This window comes from Lithobates pipiens, unplaced genomic scaffold (assembly GCF_037356315.1).
Source record: "Lithobates pipiens isolate NorthernLeopardFrog02 unplaced genomic scaffold, aLitPip1_a1.2 Scaffold_8, whole genome shotgun sequence".
NCBI lineage: Eukaryota > Metazoa > Chordata > Amphibia > Anura > Ranidae > Lithobates > Lithobates pipiens.
In genome coordinates this window covers 271,203,132-271,227,762 of record NW_027507903.1, presented here as the reverse complement: position 1 = coordinate 271,227,762, position 24,631 = coordinate 271,203,132, and the positions used below count along the sequence as shown (strand labels likewise).

The 24,631-nt window shown below is 45.7% G+C and overlaps 40 non-coding genes across 40 annotated transcripts; all 40 read left to right on the top strand.

Moving 5' to 3' along the window:
- The first annotated feature begins 346 nt into the window (after positions 1-346).
- Positions 347-419, top strand: TRNAV-AAC (transfer RNA valine (anticodon AAC)). Its single transcript has one exon. It is a non-coding gene; the product is annotated as a tRNA-Val (tRNA).
- Positions 420-530: 111 nt separating this feature from the next.
- On the top strand, positions 531-603 carry TRNAV-CAC (transfer RNA valine (anticodon CAC)). Its single transcript has one exon. It is a non-coding gene; the product is annotated as a tRNA-Val (tRNA).
- Positions 604-1,342: 739 nt separating this feature from the next.
- TRNAV-CAC (transfer RNA valine (anticodon CAC)) lies at positions 1,343-1,415 on the top strand. The gene has a single exon. It is a non-coding gene; the product is annotated as a tRNA-Val (tRNA).
- Positions 1,416-3,102: 1,687 nt separating this feature from the next.
- On the top strand, positions 3,103-3,175 carry TRNAV-AAC (transfer RNA valine (anticodon AAC)). The gene has a single exon. It is a non-coding gene; the product is annotated as a tRNA-Val (tRNA).
- Positions 3,176-3,286: 111 nt separating this feature from the next.
- On the top strand, positions 3,287-3,359 carry TRNAV-CAC (transfer RNA valine (anticodon CAC)). Its single transcript has one exon. It is a non-coding gene; the product is annotated as a tRNA-Val (tRNA).
- A 555-nt stretch (positions 3,360-3,914) lies between these two features.
- TRNAV-AAC (transfer RNA valine (anticodon AAC)) lies at positions 3,915-3,987 on the top strand. The gene has a single exon. It is a non-coding gene; the product is annotated as a tRNA-Val (tRNA).
- A 111-nt stretch (positions 3,988-4,098) lies between these two features.
- TRNAV-CAC (transfer RNA valine (anticodon CAC)) lies at positions 4,099-4,171 on the top strand. The gene has a single exon. It is a non-coding gene; the product is annotated as a tRNA-Val (tRNA).
- A 739-nt stretch (positions 4,172-4,910) lies between these two features.
- Positions 4,911-4,983, top strand: TRNAV-CAC (transfer RNA valine (anticodon CAC)). The gene has a single exon. It is a non-coding gene; the product is annotated as a tRNA-Val (tRNA).
- A 1,687-nt stretch (positions 4,984-6,670) lies between these two features.
- TRNAV-AAC (transfer RNA valine (anticodon AAC)) lies at positions 6,671-6,743 on the top strand. Its single transcript has one exon. It is a non-coding gene; the product is annotated as a tRNA-Val (tRNA).
- A 111-nt stretch (positions 6,744-6,854) lies between these two features.
- Positions 6,855-6,927, top strand: TRNAV-CAC (transfer RNA valine (anticodon CAC)). Its single transcript has one exon. It is a non-coding gene; the product is annotated as a tRNA-Val (tRNA).
- Positions 6,928-7,666: 739 nt separating this feature from the next.
- On the top strand, positions 7,667-7,739 carry TRNAV-CAC (transfer RNA valine (anticodon CAC)). The gene has a single exon. It is a non-coding gene; the product is annotated as a tRNA-Val (tRNA).
- Positions 7,740-8,294: 555 nt separating this feature from the next.
- On the top strand, positions 8,295-8,367 carry TRNAV-AAC (transfer RNA valine (anticodon AAC)). Its single transcript has one exon. It is a non-coding gene; the product is annotated as a tRNA-Val (tRNA).
- A 111-nt stretch (positions 8,368-8,478) lies between these two features.
- Positions 8,479-8,551, top strand: TRNAV-CAC (transfer RNA valine (anticodon CAC)). The gene has a single exon. It is a non-coding gene; the product is annotated as a tRNA-Val (tRNA).
- A 739-nt stretch (positions 8,552-9,290) lies between these two features.
- TRNAV-CAC (transfer RNA valine (anticodon CAC)) lies at positions 9,291-9,363 on the top strand. Its single transcript has one exon. It is a non-coding gene; the product is annotated as a tRNA-Val (tRNA).
- A 555-nt stretch (positions 9,364-9,918) lies between these two features.
- TRNAV-AAC (transfer RNA valine (anticodon AAC)) lies at positions 9,919-9,991 on the top strand. Its single transcript has one exon. It is a non-coding gene; the product is annotated as a tRNA-Val (tRNA).
- Positions 9,992-10,102: 111 nt separating this feature from the next.
- On the top strand, positions 10,103-10,175 carry TRNAV-CAC (transfer RNA valine (anticodon CAC)). Its single transcript has one exon. It is a non-coding gene; the product is annotated as a tRNA-Val (tRNA).
- A 739-nt stretch (positions 10,176-10,914) lies between these two features.
- Positions 10,915-10,987, top strand: TRNAV-CAC (transfer RNA valine (anticodon CAC)). Its single transcript has one exon. It is a non-coding gene; the product is annotated as a tRNA-Val (tRNA).
- A 1,687-nt stretch (positions 10,988-12,674) lies between these two features.
- Positions 12,675-12,747, top strand: TRNAV-AAC (transfer RNA valine (anticodon AAC)). Its single transcript has one exon. It is a non-coding gene; the product is annotated as a tRNA-Val (tRNA).
- Positions 12,748-12,858: 111 nt separating this feature from the next.
- On the top strand, positions 12,859-12,931 carry TRNAV-CAC (transfer RNA valine (anticodon CAC)). The gene has a single exon. It is a non-coding gene; the product is annotated as a tRNA-Val (tRNA).
- Positions 12,932-13,670: 739 nt separating this feature from the next.
- TRNAV-CAC (transfer RNA valine (anticodon CAC)) lies at positions 13,671-13,743 on the top strand. The gene has a single exon. It is a non-coding gene; the product is annotated as a tRNA-Val (tRNA).
- Positions 13,744-14,298: 555 nt separating this feature from the next.
- On the top strand, positions 14,299-14,371 carry TRNAV-AAC (transfer RNA valine (anticodon AAC)). The gene has a single exon. It is a non-coding gene; the product is annotated as a tRNA-Val (tRNA).
- Positions 14,372-14,482: 111 nt separating this feature from the next.
- On the top strand, positions 14,483-14,555 carry TRNAV-CAC (transfer RNA valine (anticodon CAC)). Its single transcript has one exon. It is a non-coding gene; the product is annotated as a tRNA-Val (tRNA).
- A 739-nt stretch (positions 14,556-15,294) lies between these two features.
- Positions 15,295-15,367, top strand: TRNAV-CAC (transfer RNA valine (anticodon CAC)). The gene has a single exon. It is a non-coding gene; the product is annotated as a tRNA-Val (tRNA).
- Positions 15,368-16,106: 739 nt separating this feature from the next.
- TRNAV-CAC (transfer RNA valine (anticodon CAC)) lies at positions 16,107-16,179 on the top strand. Its single transcript has one exon. It is a non-coding gene; the product is annotated as a tRNA-Val (tRNA).
- Positions 16,180-16,734: 555 nt separating this feature from the next.
- On the top strand, positions 16,735-16,807 carry TRNAV-AAC (transfer RNA valine (anticodon AAC)). The gene has a single exon. It is a non-coding gene; the product is annotated as a tRNA-Val (tRNA).
- Positions 16,808-16,918: 111 nt separating this feature from the next.
- Positions 16,919-16,991, top strand: TRNAV-CAC (transfer RNA valine (anticodon CAC)). Its single transcript has one exon. It is a non-coding gene; the product is annotated as a tRNA-Val (tRNA).
- Positions 16,992-17,546: 555 nt separating this feature from the next.
- On the top strand, positions 17,547-17,619 carry TRNAV-AAC (transfer RNA valine (anticodon AAC)). Its single transcript has one exon. It is a non-coding gene; the product is annotated as a tRNA-Val (tRNA).
- Positions 17,620-17,730: 111 nt separating this feature from the next.
- Positions 17,731-17,803, top strand: TRNAV-CAC (transfer RNA valine (anticodon CAC)). Its single transcript has one exon. It is a non-coding gene; the product is annotated as a tRNA-Val (tRNA).
- A 555-nt stretch (positions 17,804-18,358) lies between these two features.
- Positions 18,359-18,431, top strand: TRNAV-AAC (transfer RNA valine (anticodon AAC)). Its single transcript has one exon. It is a non-coding gene; the product is annotated as a tRNA-Val (tRNA).
- A 111-nt stretch (positions 18,432-18,542) lies between these two features.
- TRNAV-CAC (transfer RNA valine (anticodon CAC)) lies at positions 18,543-18,615 on the top strand. The gene has a single exon. It is a non-coding gene; the product is annotated as a tRNA-Val (tRNA).
- Positions 18,616-19,170: 555 nt separating this feature from the next.
- TRNAV-AAC (transfer RNA valine (anticodon AAC)) lies at positions 19,171-19,243 on the top strand. Its single transcript has one exon. It is a non-coding gene; the product is annotated as a tRNA-Val (tRNA).
- Positions 19,244-19,354: 111 nt separating this feature from the next.
- TRNAV-CAC (transfer RNA valine (anticodon CAC)) lies at positions 19,355-19,427 on the top strand. The gene has a single exon. It is a non-coding gene; the product is annotated as a tRNA-Val (tRNA).
- A 555-nt stretch (positions 19,428-19,982) lies between these two features.
- Positions 19,983-20,055, top strand: TRNAV-AAC (transfer RNA valine (anticodon AAC)). The gene has a single exon. It is a non-coding gene; the product is annotated as a tRNA-Val (tRNA).
- A 111-nt stretch (positions 20,056-20,166) lies between these two features.
- TRNAV-CAC (transfer RNA valine (anticodon CAC)) lies at positions 20,167-20,239 on the top strand. The gene has a single exon. It is a non-coding gene; the product is annotated as a tRNA-Val (tRNA).
- Positions 20,240-20,794: 555 nt separating this feature from the next.
- On the top strand, positions 20,795-20,867 carry TRNAV-AAC (transfer RNA valine (anticodon AAC)). The gene has a single exon. It is a non-coding gene; the product is annotated as a tRNA-Val (tRNA).
- Positions 20,868-20,978: 111 nt separating this feature from the next.
- On the top strand, positions 20,979-21,051 carry TRNAV-CAC (transfer RNA valine (anticodon CAC)). The gene has a single exon. It is a non-coding gene; the product is annotated as a tRNA-Val (tRNA).
- Positions 21,052-21,790: 739 nt separating this feature from the next.
- On the top strand, positions 21,791-21,863 carry TRNAV-CAC (transfer RNA valine (anticodon CAC)). Its single transcript has one exon. It is a non-coding gene; the product is annotated as a tRNA-Val (tRNA).
- A 555-nt stretch (positions 21,864-22,418) lies between these two features.
- Positions 22,419-22,491, top strand: TRNAV-AAC (transfer RNA valine (anticodon AAC)). Its single transcript has one exon. It is a non-coding gene; the product is annotated as a tRNA-Val (tRNA).
- Positions 22,492-22,602: 111 nt separating this feature from the next.
- TRNAV-CAC (transfer RNA valine (anticodon CAC)) lies at positions 22,603-22,675 on the top strand. The gene has a single exon. It is a non-coding gene; the product is annotated as a tRNA-Val (tRNA).
- Positions 22,676-24,224: 1,549 nt separating this feature from the next.
- TRNAV-CAC (transfer RNA valine (anticodon CAC)) lies at positions 24,225-24,297 on the top strand. The gene has a single exon. It is a non-coding gene; the product is annotated as a tRNA-Val (tRNA).
- The last annotated feature ends 334 nt before the right edge of the window (positions 24,298-24,631 follow it).

Below are 24,631 nucleotides of genomic sequence, written 5' to 3'. Positions count from 1 at the left end.
AATTGGAATGTGGACTTTGGTTCTCCTGCTTAGTCAGCTGAGCTGGAAAACCTGACGACCATTGGCGTATGTTTTCAGCTGACCTGGTGAGAAAAGTGTGTGGAAAAGCTAGAGGTGATATCCATGACTCAGTGTATCTTGCCAGTACTTGCTGTTTTGAGGATGTTATTTGTATCAAGTTAGGCATCCGAGATGGGCTTTCTTCCTTCTTTGCTTCATTACCAAAGAGTATCATTTGCAAGGACGGTAAACTGAACTCAGGTTATCAACCAACCAGAAGCAAATAATAGCTAATACGGTGACCCCAACCTCCGAGCAACCAACCCGAAAAGTGCTGTCGTGATAGGTTTCTGTAGTGTAGTGGTTATCACGTTCGCCTAACACGCGAAAGGTCCCCGGTTCGAAACCGGGCAGAAACAATTTGAGCGCACTAGTGCTTTTTGTCAATGTCACTTTCAGCAGCTCTTTTCACCGATCATACTTTAGGGTAGACTTTCGGTCTGCAAGGCTCAAAAAAACAGCATGAATGGGTTTCTGTAGTGTAGTGGTTATCACGTTCGCCTCACACGCGAAAGGTCCCCGGTTCGAAACCGGGCAGAAACAGTGCTTACCTTTAACTTTTTCACAGTCTGGCAAACTCAAAGCTCTTGCCATGCCTTGCCCCTCTGGCAGCCGTAAGCCAAATCTGCCAATACAAAGCACAGTTTAGGTGCAACACCTTCAATGTGAGCTCTTTTTCTTCACTGTTTATGAGCTGACCATCGCTGTAAGTGTTTGGTGTTTAGGCAAACTTGTTTTCTGGACCCAAAGGCAATTGGAATGTGGACTTTGGTTCTCCTGCTTAGTCAGCTGAGCTGGAAAACCTGACGACCATTGGCGTATGTTTTCAGCTGACCTGGTGAGAAAAGTGTGTGGAAAAGCTAGAGGTGATATCCATGACTCAGTGTATCTTGCCAGTACTTGCTGTTTTGAGGATGTTATTTGTATCAAGTTAGGCATCCGAGATGGGCTTTCTTCCTTCTTTGCTTCATTACCAAAGAGTATCATTTGCAAGGACGGTAAACTGAACTCAGGTTATCAACCAACCAGAAGCAAATAATAGCTAATACGGTGACCCCAACCTCCGAGCAACCAACCCGAAAAGTGCTGTCGTGATAGGTTTCTGTAGTGTAGTGGTTATCACGTTCGCTTAACACGCGAAAGGTCCCCGGTTCGAAACCGGGCAGAAACAATTTGAGCGCACTAGTGCTTTTTGTCAATGTCACTTTCAGCAGCTCTTTTCACCGATCTTATTTTAGGGTAGACTTTCGGTCTGCAAGGCTCAAAAAAACAGCATGAATGGGTTTCTGTAGTGTAGTGGTTATCACGTTCGCCTCACACGCGAAAGGTCCCCGGTTCGAAACCGGGCAGAAACAGTGCTTACCTTTAACTTTTTCACAGTCTGGCAAACTCAAAGCTCTTGCCATGCCTTGCCCCTCTGGCAGCCGTAAGCCAAATCTGCCAATACAAAGCACAGTTTAGGTGCAACACCTTCAATGTGAGCTCTTTTTCTTCACTGTTTATGAGCTGACCATCGCTGTAAGTGTTTGGTGTTTAGGCAAACTTGTTTTCTGGACCCAAAGGCAATTGGAATGTGGACTTTGGTTCTCCTGCTTAGTCAGCTGAGCTGGAAAACCTGACGACCATTGGCGTATGTTTTCAGCTGACCTGGTGAGAAAAGTGTGTGGAAAAGCTAGAGGTGATATCCATGACTCAGTGTATCTTGCCAGTACTTGCTGTTTTGAGGATGTTATTTGTATCAAGTTAGGCATCCGAGATGGGCTTTCTTCCTTCTTTGCTTCATTACCAAAGAGTATCATTTGCAAGGACGGTAAACTGAACTCAGGTTATCAACCAACCAGAAGCAAATAATAGCTAATACGGTGACCCCAACCTCCGAGCAACCAACCCGAAAAGTGCTGTCGTGATAGGTTTCTGTAGTGTAGTGGTTATCACGTTCGCCTAACACGCGTATGTTTTCAGCTGACCTGGTGAGAAAAGTGTGTGGAAAAGCTAGAGGTGATATCCATGACTCAGTGTATCTTGCCAGTACTTGCTGTTTTGAGGATGTTATTTGTATCAAGTTAGGCATCCGAGATGGGCTTTCTTCCTTCTTTGCTTCATTACCAAAGAGTATCATTTGCAAGGACGGTAAACTGAACTCAGGTTATCAACCAACCAGAAGCAAATAATAGCTAATACGGTGACCCCAACCTCCGAGCAACCAACCCGAAAAGTGCTGTCGTGATAGGTTTCTGTAGTGTAGTGGTTATCACGTTCGCTTAACACGCGAAAGGTCCCCGGTTCGAAACCGGGCAGAAACAATTTGAGCGCACTAGTGCTTTTTGTCAATGTCACTTTCAGCAGCTCTTTTCACCGATCTTACTTTAGGGTAGACTTTCGGTCTGCAAGGCTCAAAAAAACAGCATGAATGGGTTTCTGTAGTATAGTGGTTATCACGTTCGCCTCACACGCGAAAGGTCCCCGGTTCGAAACTGGGCAGAAACAGTGCTTACCTTTAACTTTTTCACAGTCTGGCAAACTCAAAGCTCTTGCCATGCCTTGCCCCTCTGGCAGCCGTAAGCCAAATCTGCCAATACAAAGCACAGTTTAGGTGCAACACCTTCAATGTGAGCTCTTTTTCTTCACTGTTTATGAGCTGACCATCGCTGTAGGTGTTTGGTGTTTAGGCAAACTTGTTTTCTGTACCCAAAGGCAATTGGAATGTGGACTTTGGTTCTCCTGCTTAGTCAGCTGAGCTGGAAAACCTGACGACCATTGGCGTATGTTTTCAGCTGACCTGGTGAGAAAAGTGTGTGGAAAAGCTAGAGGTGATATCCATGACTCAGTGTATCTTGCCAGTACTGGCTGTTTTGAGGATGTTATTTGTATCAAGTTAGGCATCCGAGATGGGCTTTCTTCCATCTTTGCTTCATTACCAAAGAGTATTATTTGCAAGGACGGTAAACTGAACTCAGGTTATCAACCAACCAGAAGCAAATAATAGCTAATACGGTGACCCCAACCTCCGAGCAACCAACCCGAAAAGTGCTGTCGTGATAGGTTTCTGTAGTGTAGTGGTTATCACGTTCGCCTAACACGCGAAAGGTCCCCGGTTCGAAACCGGGCAGAAACAATTTGAGCGCACTAGTGCTTTTTGTCAATGTCACTTTCAGCAGCTCTTTTCACCGATCTTACTTTAGGGTAGACTTTCGGTCTGCAAGGCTCAAAAAAACAGCATGAATGGGTTTCTGTAGTGTAGTGGTTATCACGTTCGCCTCACACGCGAAAGGTCCCCGGTTCGAAACCGGGCAGAAACAGTGCTTACCTTTAACTTTTTCACAGTCTGGCAAACTCAAAGCTCTTGCCATGCCTTGCCCCTCTGGCAGCCGTAAGCCAAATCTGCTAATACAAAGCACAGTTTAGGTGCAACACCTTCAATGTGAGCTCTTTTTCTTCACTGTTTATGAGCTGACCATCGCTGTAAGTGTTTGGTGTTTAGGCAAACTTGTTTTCTGGACCCAAAGGCAATTGGAATGTGGACTTTGGTTCTCCTGCTTAGTCAGCTGAGCTGGAAAACCTGACGACCATTGGCGTATGTTTTCAGCTGACCTGGTGAGAAAAGTGTGTGGAAAAGCTAGAGGTGATATCCATGACTCAGTGTATCTTGCCAGTACTTGCTGTTTTGAGGATGTTATTTGTATCAAGTTAGGCATCCGAGATGGGCTTTCTTCCTTCTTTGCTTCATTACCAAAGAGTATCATTTGCAAGGACGGTAAACTGAACTCAGGTTATCAACCAACCAGAAGCAAATAATAGCTAATACGGTGACCCCAACCTCCGAGCAACCAACCCGAAAAGTGCTGTCGTGATAGGTTTCTGTAGTGTAGTGGTTATCACGTTCGCCTAACACGCGAAAGGTCCCCGGTTCGAAACCGGGCAGAAACAATTTGAGCGCACTAGTGCTTTTTGTCAATGTCACTTTCAGCAGCTCTTTTCACCGATCTTACTTTAGGGTAGACTTTCGGTCTGCAAGGCTCAAAAAAACAGCATGAATGGGTTTCTGTAGTGTAGTGGTTATCACGTTCGCCTCACACGCGAAAGGTCCCCGGTTCGAAACCGGGCAGAAACAGTGCTTACCTTTAACTTTTTCACAGTCTGGCAAACTCAAAGCTCTTGCCATGCCTTGCCCCTCTGGCAGCCGTAAGCCAAATCTGCCAATACAAAGCACAGTTTAGGTGCAACACCTTCAATGTGAGCTCTTTTTCTTCACTGTTTATGAGCTGACCATCGCTGTAGGTGTTTGGTGTTTAGGCAAACTTGTTTTCTGGACCCAAAGGCAATTGGAATGTGGACTTTGGTTCTCCTGCTTAGTCAGCTGAGCTGGAAAACCTGACGACCATTGGCGTATGTTTTCAGCTGACCTGGTGAGAAAAGTGTGTGGAAAAGCTAGAGGTGATATCCATGACTCAGTGTATCTTGCCAGTACTGGCTGTTTTGAGGATGTTATTTGTATCAAGTTAGGCATCCGAGATGGGCTTTCTTCCTTCTTTGCTTCATTACCAAAGAGTATTATTTGCAAGGACGGTAAACTGAACTCAGGTTATCAACCAACCAGAAGCAAATAATAGCTAATACGGTGACCCCAACCTCCGAGCAACCAACCCGAAAAGTGCTGTCGTGATAGGTTTCTGTAGTGTAGTGGTTATCACGTTCGCCTAACACGCGACAGGTCCCCGGTTCGAAACCGGGCAGAAACAATTTGAGCGCACTAGTGCTTTTTGTCAATGTCACTTTCAGCAGCTCTTTTCACCGATCTTACTTTAGGGTAGACTTTCGGTCTGCAAGGCTCAAAAAAACAGCATGAATGGGTTTCTGTAGTGTAGTGGTTATCACGTTCGCCTCACACGCGAAAGGTCCCCGGTTCGAAACCGGGCAGAAACAGTGCTTACCTTTAACTTTTTCACAGTCTGGCAAACTCAAAGCTCTTGCCATGCCTTGCCCCTCTGGCAGCCGTAAGCCAAATCTGCCAATACAAAGCACAGTTTAGGTGCAACACCTTCAATGTGAGCTCTTTTTCTTCACTGTTTATGAGCTGACCATCGCTGTAAGTGTTTGGTGTTTAGGCAAACTTGTTTTCTGGACCCAAAGGCAATTGGAATGTGGACTTTGGTTCTCCTGCTTAGTCAGCTGAGCTGGAAAACCTGACGACCATTGGCGTATGTTTTCAGCTGACCTGGTGAGAAAAGTGTGTGGAAAAGCTAGAGGTGATATCCATGACTCAGTGTATCTTGCCAGTACTTGCTGTTTTGAGGATGTTATTTGTATCAAGTTAGGCATCCGAGATGGGCTTTCTTCCTTCTTTGCTTCATTACCAAAGAGTATCATTTGCAAGGACGGTAAACTGAACTCAGGTTATCAACCAACCAGAAGCAAATAATAGCTAATACGGTGACCCCAACCTCCGAGCAACCAACCCGAAAAGTGCTGTCGTGATAGGTTTCTGTAGTGTAGTGGTTATCACGTTCGCCTAACACGCGTATGTTTTCAGCTGACCTGGTGAGAAAAGTGTGTGGAAAAGCTAGAGGTGATATCCATGACTCAGTGTATCTTGCCAGTACTTGCTGTTTTGAGGATGTTATTTGTATCAAGTTAGGCATCCGAGATGGGCTTTCTTCCTTCTTTGCTTCATTACCAAAGAGTATCATTTGCAAGGACGGTAAACTGAACTCAGGTTATCAACCAACCAGAAGCAAATAATAGCTAATACGGTGACCCCAACCTCCGAGCAACCAACCCGAAAAGTGCTGTCGTGATAGGTTTCTGAAGTGTAGTGGTTATCACGTTCGCCTAACACGCGAAAGGTCCCCGGTTTGAAACCGGGCAGAAACAATTTGAGCGCACTAGTGCTTTTTGTCAATGTCACTTTCAGCAGCTCTTTTCACCGATCTTACTTTAGGGTAGACTTTCGGTCTGCAAGGCTCAAAAAAACAGCATGAATGGGTTTCTGTAGTATAGTGGTTATCACGTTCGCCTCACACGCGAAAGGTCCCCGGTTCGAAACTGGGCAGAAACAGTGCTTACCTTTAACTTTTTCACAGTCTGGCAAACTCAAAGCTCTTGCCATGCCTTGCCCCTCTGGCAGCCGTAAGCCAAATCTGCCAATACAAAGCACAGTTTAGGTGCAACACCTTCAATGTGAGCTCTTTTTCTTCACTGTTTATGAGCTGACCATCGCTGTAGGTGTTTGGTGTTTAGGCAAACTTGTTTTCTGGACCCAAAGGCAATTGGAATGTGGACTTTGGTTCTCCTGCTTAGTCAGCTGAGCTGGAAAACCTGACGACCATTGGCGTATGTTTTCAGCTGACCTGGTGAGAAAAGTGTGTGGAAAAGCTAGAGGTGATATCCATGACTCAGTGTATCTTGCCAGTACTGGCTGTTTTGAGGATGTTATTTGTATCAAGTTAGGCATCCGAGATGGGCTTTCTTCCATCTTTGCTTCATTACCAAAGAGTATTATTTGCAAGGACGGTAAACTGAACTCAGGTTATCAACCAACCAGAAGCAAATAATAGCTAATACGGTGACCCCAACCTCCGAGCAACCAACCCGAAAAGTGCTGTCGTGATAGGTTTCTGTAGTGTAGTGGTTATCACGTTCGCCTAACACGCGAAAGGTCCCCGGTTCGAAACCGGGCAGAAACAATTTGAGCGCACTAGTGCTTTTTGTCAATGTCACTTTCAGCAGCTCTTTTCACCGATCTTACTTTAGGGTAGACTTTCGGTCTGCAAGGCTCAAAAAAACAGCATGAATGGGTTTCTGTAGTGTAGTGGTTATCACGTTCGCCTCACACGCGAAAGGTCCCCGGTTCGAAACCGGGCAGAAACAGTGCTTACCTTTAACTTTTTCACAGTCTGGCAAACTCAAAGCTCTTGCCATGCCTTGCCCCTCTGGCAGCCGTAAGCCAAATCTGCTAATACAAAGCACAGTTTAGGTGCAACACCTTCAATGTGAGCTCTTTTTCTTCACTGTTTATGAGCTGACCATCGCTGTAAGTGTTTGGTGTTTAGGCAAACTTGTTTTCTGGACCCAAAGGCAATTGGAATGTGGACTTTGGTTCTCCTGCTTAGTCAGCTGAGCTGGAAAACCTGACGACCATTGGCGTATGTTTTCAGCTGACCTGGTGAGAAAAGTGTGTGGAAAAGCTAGAGGTGATATCCATGACTCAGTGTATCTTGCCAGTACTTGCTGTTTTGAGGATGTTATTTGTATCAAGTTAGGCATCCGAGATGGGCTTTCTTCCTTCTTTGCTTCATTACCAAAGAGTATCATTTGCAAGGACGGTAAACTGAACTCAGGTTATCAACCAACCAGAAGCAAATAATAGCTAATACGGTGACCCCAACCTCCGAGCAACCAACCCGAAAAGTGCTGTCGTGATAGGTTTCTGTAGTGTAGTGGTTATCACGTTCGCTTAACACGCGAAAGGTCCCCGGTTCGAAACCGGGCAGAAACAATTTGAGCGCACTAGTGCTTTTTGTCAATGTCACTTTCAGCAGCTCTTTTCACCGATCTTATTTTAGGGTAGACTTTCGGTCTGCAAGGCTCAAAAAAACAGCATGAATGGGTTTCTGTAGTGTAGTGGTTATCACGTTCGCCTCACACGCGAAAGGTCCCCGGTTCGAAACCGGGCAGAAACAGTGCTTACCTTTAACTTTTTCACAGTCTGGCAAACTCAAAGCTCTTGCCATGCCTTGCCCCTCTGGCAGCCGTAAGCCAAATCTGCCAATACAAAGCACAGTTTAGGTGCAACACCTTCAATGTGAGCTCTTTTTCTTCACTGTTTATGAGCTGACCATCGCTGTAAGTGTTTGGTGTTTAGGCAAACTTGTTTTCTGGACCCAAAGGCAATTGGAATGTGGACTTTGGTTCTCCTGCTTAGTCAGCTGAGCTGGAAAACCTGACGACCATTGGCGTATGTTTTCAGCTGACCTGGTGAGAAAAGTGTGTGGAAAAGCTAGAGGTGATATCCATGACTCAGTGTATCTTGCCAGTACTTGCTGTTTTGAGGATGTTATTTGTATCAAGTTAGGCATCCGAGATGGGCTTTCTTCCTTCTTTGCTTCATTACCAAAGAGTATCATTTGCAAGGACGGTAAACTGAACTCAGGTTATCAACCAACCAGAAGCAAATAATAGCTAATACGGTGACCCCAACCTCCGAGCAACCAACCCGAAAAGTGCTGTCGTGATAGGTTTCTGTAGTGTAGTGGTTATCACGTTCGCCTAACACGCGAAAGGTCCCCGGTTCGAAACCGGGCAGAAACAATTTGAGCGCACTAGTGCTTTTTGTCAATGTCACTTTCAGCAGCTCTTTTCACCGATCATACTTTAGGGTAGACTTTCGGTCTGCAAGGCTCAAAAAAACAGCATGAATGGGTTTCTGTAGTGTAGTGGTTATCACGTTCGCCTCACACGCGAAAGGTCCCCGGTTCGAAACCGGGCAGAAACAGTGCTTACCTTTAACTTTTTCACAGTCTGGCAAACTCAAAGCTCTTGCCATGCCTTGCCCCTCTGGCAGCCGTAAGCCAAATCTGCCAATACAAAGCACAGTTTAGGTGCAACACCTTCAATGTGAGCTCTTTTTCTTCACTGTTTATGAGCTGACCATCGCTGTAAGTGTTTGGTGTTTAGGCAAACTTGTTTTCTGGACCCAAAGGCAATTGGAATGTGGACTTTGGTTCTCCTGCTTAGTCAGCTGAGCTGGAAAACCTGACGACCATTGGCGTATGTTTTCAGCTGACCTGGTGAGAAAAGTGTGTGGAAAAGCTAGAGGTGATATCCATGACTCAGTGTATCTTGCCAGTACTGGCTGTTTTGAGGATGTTATTTGTATCAAGTTAGGCATCCGAGATGGGCTTTCTTCCTTCTTTGCTTCATTACCAAAGAGTATCATTTGCAAGGACGGTAAACTGAACTCAGGTTATCAACCAACCAGAAGCAAATAATAGCTAATACGGTGAACCCAACCTCCGAGCAACCAACCCGAAAAGTGCTGTCGTGATAGGTTTCTGTAGTGTAGTGGTTATCACGTTCGCTTAACACGCGAAAGGTCCCCGGTTCGAAACCGGGCAGAAACAATTTGAGCGCACTAGTGCTTTTTGTCAATGTCACTTTCAGCAGCTCTTTTCACCGATCTTATTTTAGGGTAGACTTTCGGTCTGCAAGGCTCAAAAAAACAGCATGAATGGGTTTCTGTAGTGTAGTGGTTATCACGTTCGCCTCACACGCGAAAGGTCCCCGGTTCGAAACCGGGCAGAAACAGTGCTTACCTTTAACTTTTTCACAGTCTGGCAAACTCAAAGCTCTTGCCATGCCTTGCCCCTCTGGCAGCCGTAAGCCAAATCTGCCAATACAAAGCACAGTTTAGGTGCAACACCTTCAATGTGAGCTCTTTTTCTTCACTGTTTATGAGCTGACCATCGCTGTAAGTGTTTGGTGTTTAGGCAAACTTGTTTTCTGGACCCAAAGGCAATTGGAATGTGGACTTTGGTTCTCCTGCTTAGTCAGCTGAGCTGGAAAACCTGACGACCATTGGCGTATGTTTTCAGCTGACCTGGTGAGAAAAGTGTGTGGAAAAGCTAGAGGTGATATCCATGACTCAGTGTATCTTGCCAGTACTTGCTGTTTTGAGGATGTTATTTGTATCAAGTTAGGCATCCGAGATGGGCTTTCTTCCTTCTTTGCTTCATTACCAAAGAGTATCATTTGCAAGGACGGTAAACTGAACTCAGGTTATCAACCAACCAGAAGCAAATAATAGCTAATACGGTGACCCCAACCTCCGAGCAACCAACCCGAAAAGTGCTGTCGTGATAGGTTTCTGTAGTGTAGTGGTTATCACGTTCGCCTAACACGCGAAAGGTCCCCGGTTCGAAACCGGGCAGAAACAATTTGAGCGCACTAGTGCTTTTTGTCAATGTCACTTTCAGCAGCTCTTTTCACCGATCATACTTTAGGGTAGACTTTCGGTCTGCAAGGCTCAAAAAAACAGCATGAATGGGTTTCTGTAGTGTAGTGGTTATCACGTTCGCCTCACACGCGAAAGGTCCCCGGTTCGAAACCGGGCAGAAACAGTGCTTACCTTTAACTTTTTCACAGTCTGGCAAACTCAAAGCTCTTGCCATGCCTTGCCCCTCTGGCAGCCGTAAGCCAAATCTGCCAATACAAAGCACAGTTTAGGTGCAACACCTTCAATGTGAGCTCTTTTTCTTCACTGTTTATGAGCTGACCATCGCTGTAAGTGTTTGGTGTTTAGGCAAACTTGTTTTCTGGACCCAAAGGCAATTGGAATGTGGACTTTGGTTCTCCTGCTTAGTCAGCTGAGCTGGAAAACCTGACGACCATTGGCGTATGTTTTCAGCTGACCTGGTGAGAAAAGTGTGTGGAAAAGCTAGAGGTGATATCCATGACTCAGTGTATCTTGCCAGTACTGGCTGTTTTGAGGATGTTATTTGTATCAAGTTAGGCATCCGAGATGGGCTTTCTTCCTTCTTTGCTTCATTACCAAAGAGTATTATTTGCAAGGACGGTAAACTGAACTCAGGTTATCAACCAACCAGAAGCAAATAATAGCTAATACGGTGACCCCAACCTCCGAGCAACCAACCCGAAAAGTGCTGTCGTGATAGGTTTCTGTAGTGTAGTGGTTATCACGTTCGCCTAACACGCGACAGGTCCCCGGTTCGAAACCGGGCAGAAACAATTTGAGCGCACTAGTGCTTTTTGTCAATGTCACTTTCAGCAGCTCTTTTCACCGATCTTACTTTAGGGTAGACTTTCGGTCTGCAAGGCTCAAAAAAACAGCATGAATGGGTTTCTGTAGTGTAGTGGTTATCACGTTCGCCTCACACGCGAAAGGTCCCCGGTTCGAAACCGGGCAGAAACAGTGCTTACCTTTAACTTTTTCACAGTCTGGCAAACTCAAAGCTCTTGCCATGCCTTGCCCCTCTGGCAGCCGTAAGCCAAATCTGCCAATACAAAGCACAGTTTAGGTGCAACACCTTCAATGTGAGCTCTTTTTCTTCACTGTTTATGAGCTGACCATCGCTGTAAGTGTTTGGTGTTTAGGCAAACTTGTTTTCTGGACCCAAAGGCAATTGGAATGTGGACTTTGGTTCTCCTGCTTAGTCAGCTGAGCTGGAAAACCTGACGACCATTGGCGTATGTTTTCAGCTGACCTGGTGAGAAAAGTGTGTGGAAAAGCTAGAGGTGATATCCATGACTCAGTGTATCTTGCCAGTACTTGCTGTTTTGAGGATGTTATTTGTATCAAGTTAGGCATCCGAGATGGGCTTTCTTCCTTCTTTGCTTCATTACCAAAGAGTATCATTTGCAAGGACGGTAAACTGAACTCAGGTTATCAACCAACCAGAAGCAAATAATAGCTAATACGGTGACCCCAACCTCCGAGCAACCAACCCGAAAAGTGCTGTCGTGATAGGTTTCTGTAGTGTAGTGGTTATCACGTTCGCCTAACACGCGTATGTTTTCAGCTGACCTGGTGAGAAAAGTGTGTGGAAAAGCTAGAGGTGATATCCATGACTCAGTGTATCTTGCCAGTACTTGCTGTTTTGAGGATGTTATTTGTATCAAGTTAGGCATCCGAGATGGGCTTTCTTCCTTCTTTGCTTCATTACCAAAGAGTATCATTTGCAAGGACGGTAAACTGAACTCAGGTTATCAACCAACCAGAAGCAAATAATAGCTAATACGGTGACCCCAACCTCCGAGCAACCAACCCGAAAAGTGCTGTCGTGATAGGTTTCTGAAGTGTAGTGGTTATCACGTTCGCCTAACACGCGAAAGGTCCCCGGTTTGAAACCGGGCAGAAACAATTTGAGCGCACTAGTGCTTTTTGTCAATGTCACTTTCAGCAGCTCTTTTCACCGATCTTACTTTAGGGTAGACTTTCGGTCTGCAAGGCTCAAAAAAACAGCATGAATGGGTTTCTGTAGTATAGTGGTTATCACGTTCGCCTCACACGCGAAAGGTCCCCGGTTCGAAACTGGGCAGAAACAGTGCTTACCTTTAACTTTTTCACAGTCTGGCAAACTCAAAGCTCTTGCCATGCCTTGCCCCTCTGGCAGCCGTAAGCCAAATCTGCCAATACAAAGCACAGTTTAGGTGCAACACCTTCAATGTGAGCTCTTTTTCTTCACTGTTTATGAGCTGACCATCGCTGTAGGTGTTTGGTGTTTAGGCAAACTTGTTTTCTGGACCCAAAGGCAATTGGAATGTGGACTTTGGTTCTCCTGCTTAGTCAGCTGAGCTGGAAAACCTGACGACCATTGGCGTATGTTTTCAGCTGACCTGGTGAGAAAAGTGTGTGGAAAAGCTAGAGGTGATATCCATGACTCAGTGTATCTTGCCAGTACTGGCTGTTTTGAGGATGTTATTTGTATCAAGTTAGGCATCCGAGATGGGCTTTCTTCCATCTTTGCTTCATTACCAAAGAGTATTATTTGCAAGGACGGTAAACTGAACTCAGGTTATCAACCAACCAGAAGCAAATAATAGCTAATACGGTGACCCCAACCTCCGAGCAACCAACCCGAAAAGTGCTGTCGTGATAGGTTTCTGTAGTGTAGTGGTTATCACGTTCGCCTAACACGCGAAAGGTCCCCGGTTCGAAACCGGGCAGAAACAATTTGAGCGCACTAGTGCTTTTTGTCAATGTCACTTTCAGCAGCTCTTTTCACCGATCTTACTTTAGGGTAGACTTTCGGTCTGCAAGGCTCAAAAAAACAGCATGAATGGGTTTCTGTAGTGTAGTGGTTATCACGTTCGCCTCACACGCGAAAGGTCCCCGGTTCGAAACCGGGCAGAAACAGTGCTTACCTTTAACTTTTTCACAGTCTGGCAAACTCAAAGCTCTTGCCATGCCTTGCCCCTCTGGCAGCCGTAAGCCAAATCTGCTAATACAAAGCACAGTTTAGGTGCAACACCTTCAATGTGAGCTCTTTTTCTTCACTGTTTATGAGCTGACCATCGCTGTAAGTGTTTGGTGTTTAGGCAAACTTGTTTTCTGGACCCAAAGGCAATTGGAATGTGGACTTTGGTTCTCCTGCTTAGTCAGCTGAGCTGGAAAACCTGACGACCATTGGCGTATGTTTTCAGCTGACCTGGTGAGAAAAGTGTGTGGAAAAGCTAGAGGTGATATCCATGACTCAGTGTATCTTGCCAGTACTTGCTGTTTTGAGGATGTTATTTGTATCAAGTTAGGCATCCGAGATGGGCTTTCTTCCTTCTTTGCTTCATTACCAAAGAGTATCATTTGCAAGGACGGTAAACTGAACTCAGGTTATCAACCAACCAGAAGCAAATAATAGCTAATACGGTGACCCCAACCTCCGAGCAACCAACCCGAAAAGTGCTGTCGTGATAGGTTTCTGTAGTGTAGTGGTTATCACGTTCGCTTAACACGCGAAAGGTCCCCGGTTCGAAACCGGGCAGAAACAATTTGAGCGCACTAGTGCTTTTTGTCAATGTCACTTTCAGCAGCTCTTTTCACCGATCTTATTTTAGGGTAGACTTTCGGTCTGCAAGGCTCAAAAAAACAGCATGAATGGGTTTCTGTAGTGTAGTGGTTATCACGTTCGCCTCACACGCGAAAGGTCCCCGGTTCGAAACCGGGCAGAAACAGTGCTTACCTTTAACTTTTTCACAGTCTGGCAAACTCAAAGCTCTTGCCATGCCTTGCCCCTCTGGCAGCCGTAAGCCAAATCTGCCAATACAAAGCACAGTTTAGGTGCAACACCTTCAATGTGAGCTCTTTTTCTTCACTGTTTATGAGCTGACCATCGCTGTAAGTGTTTGGTGTTTAGGCAAACTTGTTTTCTGGACCCAAAGGCAATTGGAATGTGGACTTTGGTTCTCCTGCTTAGTCAGCTGAGCTGGAAAACCTGACGACCATTGGCGTATGTTTTCAGCTGACCTGGTGAGAAAAGTGTGTGGAAAAGCTAGAGGTGATATCCATGACTCAGTGTATCTTGCCAGTACTTGCTGTTTTGAGGATGTTATTTGTATCAAGTTAGGCTTCCGAGATGGGCTTTCTTCCTTCTTTGCTTCATTACCAAAGAGTATCATTTGCAAGGACGGTAAACTGAACTCAGGTTATCAACCAACCAGAAGCAAATAATAGCTAATACGGTGACCCCAACCTCCGAGCAACCAACCCGAAAAGTGCTGTCGTGATAGGTTTCTGTAGTGTAGTGGTTATCACGTTCGCCTAACACGCGAAAGGTCCCCGGTTCGAAACCGGGCAGAAACAATTTGAGCGCACTAGTGCTTTTTGTCAATGTCACTTTCAGCAGCTCTTTTCACCGATCATACTTTAGGGTAGACTTTCGGTCTGCAAGGCTCAAAAAAACAGCATGAATGGGTTTCTGTAGTGTAGTGGTTATCACGTTCGCCTCACACGCGAAAGGTCCCCGGTTCGAAACCGGGCAGAAACAGTGCTTACCTTTAACTTTTTCACAGTCTGGCAAACTCAAAGCTCTTGCCATGCCTTGCCCCTCTGGCAGCCGTAAGCCAAATCTGCCAATACAAAGCACAGTTTAGGTGCAACACCTTCAATGTGAGCTCTTTTTCTTCACTGTTTATGAGCTGACCATCGCTGTAAGTGTTTGGTGTTTAGGCAAACTTGTTTTCTGGACCCAAAGGCAATTGGAATGTGGACTTTGGTTCTCCTGCTTAGTCAGCTGAGCTGGAAAACCTGACGACCATTGGCGTATGTTTTCAGCTGACCTGGTGAGAAAAGTGTGTGGAAAAGCTAGAGGTGATATCCATGACTCAGTGTATCTTGCCAGTACTGGCTGTTTTGAGGATGTTATTTGTATCAAGTTAGGCATCCGAGATGGGCTTTCTTCCTTCTTTGCTTCATTACCAAAGAGTATCATTTGCAAGGACGGTAAACTGAACTCAGGTTATCAACCAACCAGAAGCAAATAATAGCTAATACGGTGAACCCAACCTCCGAGCAACCAACCCGAAAAGTGCTGTCGTGATAGGTTTCTGTAGTGTAGTGGTTATCACGTTCGCTTAACACGCGAAAGGTCCCCGGTTCGAAACCGGGCAGAAACAATTTGAGCGCACTAGTGCTTTTTGTCAATGTCACTTTCAGCAGCTCTTTTCACCGATCTTATTTTAGGGTAGACTTTCGGTCTGCAAGGCTCAAAAAAACAGCATGAATGGGTTTCTGTAGTGTAGTGGTTATCACGTTCGCCTCACACGCGAAAGGTCCCCGGTTCGAAACCGGGCAGAAACAGTGCTTACCTTTAACTTTTTCACAGTCTGGCAAACTCAAAGCTCTTGCCATGCCTTGCCCCTCTGGCAGCCGTAAGCCAAATCTGCCAATACAAAGCACAGTTTAGGTGCAACACCTTCAATGTGAGCTCTTTTTCTTCACTGTTTATGAGCTGACCATCGCTGTAAGTGTTTGGTGTTTAGGCAAACTTGTTTTCTGGACCCAAAGGCAATTGGAATGTGGACTTTGGTTCTCCTGCTTAGTCAGCTGAGCTGGAAAACCTGACGACCATTGGCGTATGTTTTCAGCTGACCTGGTGAGAAAAGTGTGTGGAAAAGCTAGAGGTGATATCCATGACTCAGTGTATCTTGCCAGTACTTGCTGTTTTGAGGATGTTATTTGTATCAAGTTAGGCATCCGAGATGGGCTTTCTTCCTTCTTTGCTTCATTACCAAAGAGTATCATTTGCAAGGACGGTAAACTGAACTCAGGTTATCAACCAACCAGAAGCAAATAATAGCTAATACGGTGACCCCAACCTCCGAGCAACCAACCCGAAAAGTGCTGTCGTGATAGGTTTCTGTAGTGTAGTGGTTATCACGTTCGCCTAACACGCGAAAGGTCCCCGGTTCGAAACTGGGCAGAAACAATTTGAGCGCACTACTGCTTTTTGTCAATGTCACTTTCAGCAGCTCTTTTCACCGATCATACTTTAGGGTAGACTTTCGGTCTGCAAGGCTCAAAAAAACAGCATGAATGGGTTTCTGTAGTGTAGTGGTTATCACGTTCGCCTCACACGCGAAAGGTCCCCGGTTCGAAACCGGGCAGAAACAGTGCTTACCTTTAACTTTTTCACAGTCTGGCAAACTCAAAGCTCTTGCCATGCCTTGCCCCTCTGGCAGCCGTAAGCCAAATCTGCCAATACAAAGCACAGTTTAGGTGCAACACCTTCAATGTGAGCTCTTTTTCTTCACTGTTTATGAGCTGACCATCGCTGTAAGTGTTTGGTGTTTAGGCAAACTTGTTTTCTGGACCCAAAGGCAATTGGAATGTGGACTTTGGTTCTCCTGCTTAGTCAGCTGAGCTGGAAAACCTGACGACCATTGGCGTATGTTTTCAGCTGACCTGGTGAGAAAAGTGTGTGGAAAAGCTAGAGGTGATATCCATGACTCAGTGTATCTTGCCAGTACTGGCTGTTTTGAGGATGTTATTTGTATCAAGTTAGGCATCCGAGATGGGCTTTCTTCCTTCTTTGCTTCATTACCAAAGAGTATCATTTGCAAGGACGGTAAACTGAACTCAGGTTATCAACCAACCAGAAGCAAATAATAGCTAATACGGTGACCCCAACCTCCGAGCAACCAACCCGAAAAGTGCTGTCATGATAGGTTTCTGTAGTGTAGTGGTTATCACGTTCGCCTAACACGCGAAAGGTCCCCGGTTCGAAACCGGGCAGAAACAATTTGAGCGCGCTAGTGCTTTTTGTCAATGTCGCTTTCAGCAGCTCTTTTCACCGATCTTACTTTAGGGTAGACTTTCGGTCTGCAAGGCTCAAAAAAACAGCATGAATGGGTTTCTGTAGTGTAGTGGTTATCACGTTCGCCTCACACGCGAAAGGTCCCCGGTTCGAAACCGGGCAGAAACAGTGCTTACCTTTAACTTTTTCACAGTCTGGCAAACTCAAAGCTCTTGCCATGCCTTGCCCCTCTGGCAGCCGTAAGCCAAATCTGCCAATACAAAGCACAGTTTAGGTGCAACACCTTCAATGTGAGCTCTTTTTCTTCACTGTTTATGAGCTGACCATCGCTGTAAGTGTTTGGTGTTTAGGCAAACTTGTTTTCTGGACCCAAAGGCAATTGGAATGTGGACTTTGGTTCTCCTGCTTAGTCAGCTGAGCTGGAAAACCTGACGACCATTGGCGTATGTTTTCAGCTGACCTGGTGAGAAAAGTGTGTGGAAAAGCTAGAGGTGATATCCATGACTCAGTGTATCTTGCCAGTACTGGCTGTTTTGAGGATGTTATTTGTATCAAGTTAGGCATCCGAGATGGGCTTTCTTCCTTCTTTGCTTCATTACCAAAGAGTATCATTTGCAAGGACGGTAAACTGAACTCAGGTTATCAACCAACCAGAAGCAAATAATAGCTAATACGGTGACCCCAACCTCCGAGCAACCAACCCGAAAAGTGCTGTCATGATAGGTTTCTGTAGTGTAGTGGTTATCACGTTCGCCTAACACGCGAAAGGTCCCCGGTTCGAAACCGGGCAGAAACAATTTGAGCGCGCTAGTGCTTTTTGTCAATGTCGCTTTCAGCAGCTCTTTTCACCGATCTTACTTTAGGGTAGACTTTCGGTCTGCAAGGCTCAAAAAAACAGCATGAATGGGTTTCTGTAGTGTAGTGGTTATCACGTTCGCCTCACACGCGAAAGGTCCCCGGTTCGAAACCGGGCAGAAACAGTGCTTACCTTTAACTTTTTCACAGTCTGGCAAACTCAAAGCTCTTGCCATGCCTTGCCCCTCTGGCAGCCGTAAGCCAAATCTGCCAATACAAAGCACAGTTTAGGTGCAACACCTTCAATGTGAGCTCTTTTTCTTCACTGTTTATGAGCTGACCATCGCTGTAAGTGTTTGGTGTTTAGGCAAACTTGTTTTCTGGACCCAAAGGCAATTGGAATGTGGACTTTGGTTCTCCTGCTTAGTCAGCTGAGCTGGAAAACCTGACGACCATTGGCGTATGTTTTCAGCTGACCTGGTGAGAAAAGTGTGTGGAAAAGCTAGAGGTGATATCCATGACTCAGTGTATCTTGCCAGTACTGGCTGTTTTGAGGATGTTATTTGTATCAAGTTAGGCATCCGAGATGGGCTTTCTTCCTTCTTTGCTTCATTACCAAAGAGTATCATTTGCAAGGACGGTAAACTGAACTCAGGTTATCAACCAACCAGAAGCAAATAATAGCTAATACGGTGACCCCAACCTCCGAGCAACCAACCCGAAAAGTGCTGTCATGATAGGTTTCTGTAGTGTAGTGGTTATCACGTTCGCCTAACACGCGAAAGGTCCCCGGTTCGAAACCGGGCAGAAACAATTTGAGCGCGCTAGTGCTTTTTGTCAATGTCGCTTTCAGCAGCTCTTTTCACCGATCTTACTTTAGGGTAGACTTTCGGTCTGCAAGGCTCAAAAAAACAGCATGAATGGGTTTCTGTAGTGTAGTGGTTATCACGTTCGCCTCACACGCGAAAGGTCCCCGGTTCGAAACCGGGCAGAAACAGTGCTTACCTTTAACTTTTTCACAGTCTGGCAAACTCAAAGCTCTTGCCATGCCTTGCCCCTCTGGCAGCCGTAAGCCAAATCTGCCAATACAAAGCACAGTTTAGGTGCAACACCTTCAATGTGAGCTCTTTTTCTTCACTGTTTATGAGCTGACCATCGCTGTAAGTGTTTGGTGTTTAGGCAAACTTGTTTTCTGGACCCAAAGGCAATTGGAATGTGGACTTTGGTTCTCCTGCTTAGTCAGCTGAGCTGGAAAACCTGACGACCATTGGCGTATGTTTTCAGCTGACCTGGTGAGAAAAGTGTGTGGAAAAGCTAGAGGTGATATCCATGACTCAGTGTATCTTGCCAGTACTGGCTGTTTTGAGGATGTTATTTGTATCAAGTTAGGCATCCGAGATGGGCTTTCTTCCTTCTTTGCTTCATTACCAAAGAGTATCATTTGCAAGGACGGTAAACTGAACTCAGGTTATCAACCAACCAGAAGCAAATAATAGCTAATACGGTGACCCCAACCTCCGAGCAACCAACCCGAAAAGTGCTGTCATGATAGGTTTCTGTAGTGTAGTGGTTATCACGTTCGCCTAACACGCGAAAGGTCCCCGGTTCGAAACCGGGCAGAAACAATTTGAGCGCGCTAGTGCTTTTTGTCAATGTCGCTTTCAGCAGCTCTTTTCACCGATCTTACTTTAGGGTAGACTTTCGGTCTGCAAGGCTCAAAAAAACAGCATGAATGGGTTTCTGTAGTGTAGTGGTTATCACGTTCGCCTCACACGCGAAAGGTCCCCGGTTCGAAACCGGGCAGAAACAGTGCTTACCTTTAACTTTTTCACAGTCTGGCAAACTCAAAGCTCTTGCCATGCCTTGCCCCTCTGGCAGCCGTAAGCCAAATCTGCCAATACAAAGCACAGTTTAGGTGCAACACCTTCAATGTGAGCTCTTTTTCTTCACTGTTTATGAGCTGACCATCGCTGTAAGTGTTTGGTGTTTAGGCAAACTTGTTTTCTGGACCCAAAGGCAATTGGAATGTGGACTTTGGTTCTCCTGCTTAGTCAGCTGAGCTGGAAAACCTGACGACCATTGGCGTATGTTTTCAGCTGACCTGGTGAGAAAAGTGTGTGGAAAAGCTAGAGGTGATATCCATGACTCAGTGTATCTTGCCAGTACTGGCTGTTTTGAGGATGTTATTTGTATCAAGTTAGGCATCCGAGATGGGCTTTCTTCCTTCTTTGCTTCATTACCAAAGAGTATCATTTGCAAGGACGGTAAACTGAACTCAGGTTATCAACCAACCAGAAGCAAATAATAGCTAATACGGTGACCCCAACCTCCGAGCAACCAACCCGAAAAGTGCTGTCATGATAGGTTTCTGTAGTGTAGTGGTTATCACGTTCGCCTAACACGCGAAAGGTCCCCGGTTCGAAACCGGGCAGAAACAATTTGAGCGCGCTAGTGCTTTTTGTCAATGTCGCTTTCAGCAGCTCTTTTCACCGATCTTACTTTAGGGTAGACTTTCGGTCTGCAAGGCTCAAAAAAACAGCATGAATGGGTTTCTGTAGTGTAGTGGTTATCACGTTCGCCTCACACGCGAAAGGTCCCCGGTTCGAAACCGGGCAGAAACAGTGCTTACCTTTAACTTTTTCACAGTCTGGCAAACTCAAAGCTCTTGCCATGCCTTGCCCCTCTGGCAGCCGTAAGCCAAATCTGCCAATACAAAGCACAGTTTAGGTGCAACACCTTCAATGTGAGCTCTTTTTCTTCACTGTTTATGAGCTGACCATCGCTGTAAGTGTTTGGTGTTTAGGCAAACTTGTTTTCTGGACCCAAAGGCAATTGGAATGTGGACTTTGGTTCTCCTGCTTAGTCAGCTGAGCTGGAAAACCTGACGACCATTGGCGTATGTTTTCAGCTGACCTGGTGAGAAAAGTGTGTGGAAAAGCTAGAGGTGATATCCATGACTCAGTGTATCTTGCCAGTACTGGCTGTTTTGAGGATGTTATTTGTATCAAGTTAGGCATCCGAGATGGGCTTTCTTCCTTCTTTGCTTCATTACCAAAGAGTATTATTTGCAAGGACGGTAAACTGAACTCAGGTTATCAACCAACCAGAAGCAAATAATAGCTAATACGGTGACCCCAACCTCCGAGCAACCAACCCGAAAAGTGCTGTCGTGATAGGTTTCTGTAGTGTAGTGGTTATCACGTTCGCCTAACACGCGAAAGGTCCCCGGTTCGAAACCGGGCAGAAACAATTTGAGCGCACTAGTGCTTTTTGTCAATGTCACTTTCAGCAGCTCTTTTCACCGATCTTACTTTAGGGTAGACTTTCGGTCTGCAAGGCTCAAAAAAACAGCATGAATGGGTTTCTGTAGTGTAGTGGTTATCACGTTCGCCTCACACGCGAAAGGTCCCCGGTTCGAAACCGGGCAGAAACAGTGCTTACCTTTAACTTTTTCACAGTCTGGCAAACTCAAAGCTCTTGCCATGCCTTGCCCCTCTGGCAGCCGTAAGCCAAATCTGCCAATACAAAGCACAGTTTAGGTGCAACACCTTCAATGTGAGCTCTTTTTCTTCACTGTTTATGAGCTGACCATCGCTGTAAGTGTTTGGTGTTTAGGCAAACTTGTTTTCTGGACCCAAAGGCAATTGGAATGTGGACTTTGGTTCTCCTGCTTAGTCAGCTGAGCTGGAAAACCTGACGACCATTGGCGTATGTTTTCAGCTGACCTGGTGAGAAAAGTGTGTGGAAAAGCTAGAGGTGATATCCATGACTCAGTGTATCTTGCCAGTACTTGCTGTTTTGAGGATGTTATTTGTATCAAGTTAGGCATCCGAGATGGGCTTTCTTCCTTCTTTGCTTCATTACCAAAGAGTATCATTTGCAAGGACGGTAAACTGAACTCAGGTTATCAACCAACCAGAAGCAAATAATAGCTAATACGGTGACCCCAACCTCCGAGCAACCAACCCGAAAAGTGCTGTCGTGATAGGTTTCTGTAGTGTAGTGGTTATCACGTTCGCCTAACAAGCGAAAGGTCCCCGGTTCGAAACCGGGCAGAAAGAATTTGAGCGCACTAGTGCTTTTTGTCAATGTCACTTTCAGCAGCTCTTTTCACCGATCTTACTTTAGGGTAGACTTTCGGTCTGCAAGGCTCAAAAAAACAGCATGAATGGGTTTCTGTAGTGTAGTGGTTATCACGTTCGCCTCACACGCGAAAGGTCCCCGGTTCGAAACCGGGCAGAAACAGTGCTTACCTTTAACTTTTTCACAGTCTGGCAAACTCAAAGCTCTTGCCATGCCTTGCCCCTCTGGCAGCCGTAAGCCAAATCTGCCAATACAAAGCACAGTTTAGGTGCAACACCTTCAATGTGAGCTCTTTTTCTTCACTGTTTATGAGCTGACCATCGCTGTAAGTGTTTGGTGTTTAGGCAAACTTGTTTTCTGGACCCAAAGGCAATTGGAATGTGGACTTTGGTTCTCCTGCTTAGTCAGCTGAGCTGGAAAACCTGACAACCATTGGCGTATGTTTTCAGCTGACCTGGTGAGAAAAGTGTGTGGAAAAGCTAGAGGTGATATCCATGACTCAGTGTATCTTGCCAGTACTTGCTGTTTTGAGGATGTTATTTGTATCAAGTTAGGCATCCGAGATGGGCTTTCTTCCTTCTTTGCTTCATTACCAAAGAGTATCATTTGCAAGGACGGTAAACTGAACTCAGGTTATCAACCAACCAGAAGCAAATAATAGCTAATACGGTGACCCCAACCTCCGAGCAACCAACCCGAAAAGTGCTGTCGTGATAGGTTTCTGTAGTGTAGTGGTTATCACGTTCGCCTAACACGCGAAAGGTCCCCGGTTCGAAACCGGGCAGAAACAATTTGAGCGCGCTAGTGCTTTTTGTCAATGTCGCTTTCAGCAGCTCTTTTCACCGATCTTACTTTAGGGTAGACTTTCGGTCTGCAAGGCTCAAAAAAACAGCATGAATGGGTTTCTGTAGTGTAGTGGTTATCACGTTCGCCTCACACGCGAAAGGTCCCCGGTTCGAAACCGGGCAGAAACAGTGCTTACCTTTAACTTTTTCACAGTCTGGCAAACTCAAAGCTCTTGCCATGCCTTGCCCCTCTGGCAGCCGTAAGCCAAATCTGCCAATACAAAGCACAGTTTAGGTGCAACACCTTCAATGTGAGCTCTTTTTCTTCACTGTTTATGAGCTGACCATCGCTGTAAGTGTTTGGTGTTTAGGCAAACTTGTTTTCTGGACCCAAAGGCAATTGGAATGTGGACTTTGGTTCTCCTGCTTAGTCAGCTGAGCTGGAAAACCTGACGACCATTGGCGTATGTTTTCAGCTGACCTGGTGAGAAAAGTGTGTGGAAAAGCTAGAGGTGATATCCATGACTCAGTGTATCTTGCCAGTACTTGCTGTTTTGAGGATGTTATTTGTATCAAGTTAGGCATCCGAGATGGGCTTTCTTCCTTCTTTGCTTCATTACCAAAGAGTATCATTTGCAAGGACGGTAAACTGAACTCAGGTTATCAACCAACCAGAAGCAAATAATAGCTAATACGGTGACCCCAACCTCCGAGCAACCAACCCGAAAAGTGCTGTCGTGATAGGTTTCTGTAGTGTAGTGGTTATCACGTTCGCTTAACACGCGAAAGGTCCCCGGTTCGAAACCGGGCAGAAACAATTTGAGCGCACTAGCTTTTTGTCAATGTCACTTTCAGCAGCTCTTTTCACCGATCTTACTTTAGGGTAGACTTTCGGTCTGCAAGGCTCAAAAAAACAGCATGAATGGGTTTCTGTAGTATAGTGGTTATCACGTTCGCCTCACACGCGAAAGGTCCCCGGTTCGAAACTGGGCAGAAACAGTGCTTACCTTTAACTTTTTCACAGTCTGGCAAACTCAAAGCTCTTGCCATGCCTTGCCCCTCTGGCAGCCGTAAGCCAAATCTGCCAATACAAAGCACAGTTTAGGTGCAACACCTTCAATGTGAGCTCTTTTTCTTCACTGTTTATGAGCTGACCATCGCTGTAGGTGTTTGGTGTTTAGGCAAACTTGTTTTCTGGACCCAAAGGCAATTGGAATGTGGACTTTGGTTCTCCTGCTTAGTCAGCTGAGCTGGAAAACCTGACGACCATTGGCGTATGTTTTCAGCTGACCTGGTGAGAAAAGTGTGTGGAAAAGCTAGAGGTGATATCCATGACTCAGTGTATCTTGCCAGTACTGGCTGTTTTGAGGATGTTATTTGTATCAAGTTAGGCATCCGAGATGGGCTTTCTTCCTTCTTTGCTTCATTACCAAAGAGTATTATTTGCAAGGACGGTAAACTGAACTCAGGTTATCAACCAACCAGAAGCAAATAATAGCTAATACGGTGACCCCAACCTCCGAGCAACCAACCCGAAAAGTGCTGTCGTGATAGGTTTCTGTAGTGTAGTGGTTATCACGTTCGCCTAACACGCGAAAGGTCCCCGGTTCGAAACCGGGCAGAAAGAATTTGAGCGCACTAGTGCTTTTTGTCAATGTCACTTTCAGCAGCTCTTTTCACCGATCTTACTTTAGGGTAGACTTTCGGTCTGCAAGGCTCAAAAAAACAGCATGAATGGGTTTCTGTAGTGTAGTGGTTATCACGTTCGCCTCACACGCGAAAGGTCCCCGGTTCGAAACCGGGCAGAAACAGTGCTTACCTTTAACTTTTTCACAGTCTGGCAAACTCAAAGCTCTTGCCATGCCTTGCCCCTCTGGCAGCCGTAAGCCAAATCTGCCAATACAAAGCACAGTTTAGGTGCAACACCTTCAATGTGAGCTCTTTTTCTTCACTGTTTATGAGCTGACCATCGCTGTAAGTGTTTGGTGTTTAGGCAAACTTGTTTTCTGGACCCAAAGGCAATTGGAATGTGGACTTTGGTTCTCCTGCTTAGTCAGCTGAGCTGGAAAACCTGACGACCATTGGCGTATGTTTTCAGCTGACCTGGTGAGAAAAGTGTGTGGAAAAGCTAGAGGTGATATCCAT